The sequence below is a fragment of the Cyprinus carpio genome, chromosome B23 (genome assembly GCF_018340385.1).
Source record: "Cyprinus carpio isolate SPL01 chromosome B23, ASM1834038v1, whole genome shotgun sequence".
Classification (NCBI taxonomy): domain Eukaryota; kingdom Metazoa; phylum Chordata; class Actinopteri; order Cypriniformes; family Cyprinidae; genus Cyprinus; species Cyprinus carpio.
The window spans coordinates 1,138,340-1,142,664 of record NC_056619.1 but is presented as its reverse complement, the minus strand read 5'-3'; positions in this window follow the sequence as shown (position 1 = coordinate 1,142,664).

Sequence of the window (4,325 nt, the reverse complement as noted above, 5' to 3'; positions counted from 1 at the left end):
AAACTTTCAGGAGCTGCTAGCTGCTTGGCTCACATGTGTTCCCCTGGATGGCAGCCCGAGTTCCTGTGAGTGACACTCAAGACCTTTCACAGAGTTGCATACTATGCAAAAGGAGCACCCCATGGAAGTGCCAGGAATGTGGGACTATGCTTGCAGTTAGACAGGAACTACTTCAGAGAGCACCACATTTAAATGACTGGATTGAACTGGGGTAAAACAAATGGCTCCTGAGTGAAAACTGTGCAATCTAGTGTCCCCAAAAGACTTGTATTTATGTATTATAGTTCCTTTTTCAATATTGAGGCATTAGATCCTTTCGTTCTTGAGTTTTTAGATTTTTTTTTTTAATAAAAAGCAGTATTTTTTTTTTTTTTAATTTTTTTTTTTTTGTAATTAAACTATATTTACTAAATGTACAATAACTGTATTTTACTGAATGACTGTAATTTTCTGAAAGAAAATAATTTTCTGAATGCACCTGAAGATACCACATTCTGTTATAATTTTATACTCAAAAAAACAAAATGAGTGAAAACGGCCTATTTTAGCTTTAGGTTTTAAAGGGTTAAAGTTCATGGTATATATACTGAATTCCTTCTCAGCTCTTCCCAGACATTGCTGTTGATTTAACTGGGTTATACTGTTTAAGAATAACCAGAACGTTTTTATCAAAGTCCTTTTGTGTCCACAGTACATTGTGTGCAAAAGCTTGAATGTTCATGTTCATATTCATGGCATTTCACAATTATGCCATCATTAATAACACACTGTTTATTAGTATTCCAAACGACCAAGTCACTACTTTAGTTGAGGGGCCACACACGATGAAGTCATGAGAAACTAATGCTTAATTAATGATGGCTACTGTATTTGGATGTTAACAGAATGCACGTGATATGTGCTGTGATTGGCCAATGTCGGGGTCTATCACTACTTTAGTTGAGGGGCCACACACATGATGAAGTCATGAGAAACTAATGCTTAGTTAATGATGACTTCTGTATTTGGATGTTAACAGAATTAATGACTTTTTTAATGATGAATTGAATTCACATACATGATGAAGTCATGAGAAACTAATGCTTAGTTAATGATGACTTCTCTACTATGAAGAAAAAATTAACATGCTTGATAACTCATATCATATTTAATGTAAAACATTAGTTCTCACATTAATTGATATACTGTTCTAGCCTGTATGCATGCATGAGTAAGAAATGATCATGCTTGATAACTCATATCATATTTAATGAAAAACATTAGTTCTCACATGTGGATTTTTTTTAATATTCCTTTAATAATAGATTTATGTACAATGTATAGTACACTGTAAAATCCAACAGTTTACCTTACTTAGATTTAATTAGTTATCTTTACTTAGTTGTTATACTTACTAGGTTTTATTAAGTTTCAGCTACTTTCAAGGCAAATGAAACAATTTACTTACTGTTTTGAGTGACACTTAAAATATTCAAGTAGCCACAAAGGAACCAATGACATTAATAAACCAGTGAGAGGCAGCAGTGCACTAATATGTTGCTAATTGCCGTTTTTTTTTTTTTTTTTTAGCTTACCATTATAGTGATTACCGTTCCCTTTGGTTGGGCACTTGAAACTTAATTTATGTTATTCTAATTTTCTCTCTGTTAATGGATGTATCATGAAATCAGATTTATTTGATTTCAAAGAAAAGTAATAAATACATTGCTTTTATAAAATGACCTATTTTTTTAGTTAAAGCATTTTTTTGTGTGGGTTTAATAATGACCTTTTTGAGATTGTATTATTCATAAATACCTTGATATGCTTTTTATATAATCCTTAAATAGTGTGTGGGAATATGCTGAAGTTACACACAGACTTAAACATTCATCACGTGAATCACAACAATGGTAACAATTAAATTAAATTTATTTTCATTAATTGTAACAATAGCCATTTTATTTGCTCTTTTTGTTGTGCTACTGCTGACACAAGACAGCAAATAAAATTGGCAAATAAAAACAACAACTGTAAAACAAAGCAACTGCATAATTTATTCTGCGCAATGCATTCTGGGAGTCAGCGAGTATCTATACTAAGTCATGAGTAAACCTAAATGAAAGGATCAAGTACCCCCTACAGTTCTTTTTTTAGTTACTAGAACTCTTGTGTAAGTTAACTATACTAACTAAGCATTTGTCAGTACAATATACTATTCCTATTTCACTTTACTTAGTTTTTTCAAGGCAATCGGTTTGCATGCTTTAAGTAAGCCCAACTTATTAGATTTTACAGTGTAAAGACCTTTTTTTTGTGAACAAAGAAAACATCATGATCATGTCTAATAAACCATAAATCACGATGATGTACTCACCTTACTTAATGTCTTAATTAAGGTGTTGTTCATTCATGAAGTCATGAATGAAAAATTATGAGCACATGTTAGTTGCTGATAATTCATGAGATATTAATGCATGAAGTAATGCATAATTCACACATTAATTTATGCATTAATTCATGGTAATTTGTGTACCCTTTCCGTAAAGTGTTACCATTGTGGGGAAGTCGTGGTCTAGTAGTTAGAGAGTTTAACTCCTAACCCTAAGGTTGTGGGTTCGAGTCTCGGGCCATCAGTACCACGACTGAGGTACCCTTGAGCAAGGCACCGAACCCCCAACTGCTCCCCGGGCACCACAGCATAAATGTCCACTGCTCCGGGTGTGTGTTCACTGGTGTGTGTGTTCACTGCTGTGTGTGTGCACTTTGGATGGGTTACATGCAGAGCACAAATTCTGAGTATGGGTCACCATACTTGGCTGAATGTCACATCACGTATATATTGTGTCTTATGGAAAACAGAATTGTTGAATAGCATAATCTTATTATTATTATTATTATTTTTTTTTCTGTAATGCTTAATCCACTAAGGTTAAGGTCTTTCAGTCTGTTTCTAATTTACTGTTAAAAAAAAGTAAATAGTAAATCACTTTATTATATTTATATTATATTTATTTATAACAGTCTTTATTCACACATAATAACCCAAAATAATAATTAATTAATTAATTAATTAATTATATTTTTTGTTAATTTATAAAGAAATAAATTATATGGCCTCCTTTGGTCTCGATAACAGCTTGCATTCTTACTGGCACTGGTTTTATGTACTTTTCACAGTCTGTTGTTATTGACTCTAATTGGGCATCTAAATAAAAGAATATATATATATATATATATATATATATATATAATAAAGTGCTCTACTATTTTTCTGCCTTTCTTGTAAACAGTAAATTAGAAAATTTATGGATAACAACAATTTTACTTTAGCATTACAAATACTGCTGTGATGGCTTACACATACTGGTGGACTAACCATTACAGAAACATGAAACATGATTTTGCTAATCACCAATAATGTGAAGTTTAGTGCAGCTGTGGCACAAACCTTACACTGGGTGGCAGTAGTCTAATAAATTTGTTAAGCACTATATATGTTATTCACTTATTTTAGATTTATCTATTTATTGTCCCTGTCATTCTGTCAGTGCACTGGAAGCTTCTGTCACCAATACAAATTCCTTTAAATAAATAAATAGAAAGGTGTTCATCAGAATGAGCTTTGTATTTATTTAACACTAAAATCACAAATTTTCTCTTTAAAATAAGGTAGGGAACAATTTTGGTGTGGCAAACTTTTTAATAAAAGGAGCTGCTTGGAGGAAAAATATATTATTTAAAATATATTCATTTCCACCGATATCGTCGACTTGATTGCAAAGATACTATTTAAACTGAACTGAGCTGGATGATGACATGACTGAATTCAGTGATGAACTGCCTTTAACTGAAAACTGAGTGTTTACTATTGTCCTTTTGCATTATTGAAACACTGTTTTCTAATTTAATAGTGTAAAGCTGCTTTGACACAATCTGTATTGTTAAAAGCACTATATAAATAAAAGTGACTTGACTAATAACTTTTGTTTCATTCCTAATCTTGACCATGGAGTCAACTGAAGAGTTGACTCTTTTTAAATTCAAGTCAATCGTATTTGCAATGAGAGCATTTTTTTCCAAGTTAGTTTTGGATTAGTTGAGAAAGTGCATGATGTTCTAGGCTTGTTTATCAACACAAGCATTGTATCAGCGTCGTTTACTCACTCAGCAAAAAGACTGCATATTCCAATAGTTAATGCGAACCCTGCCCGTGTTCTCGCTCATGTTCAAAACTTAACACTTGCATGATGGCCTATAAAATATATATATAATACACATAAACGTGTCAAGTTATAACTATTACTGATTTTTCAGTATGAAAAATACAGTCAAGTACACACTGG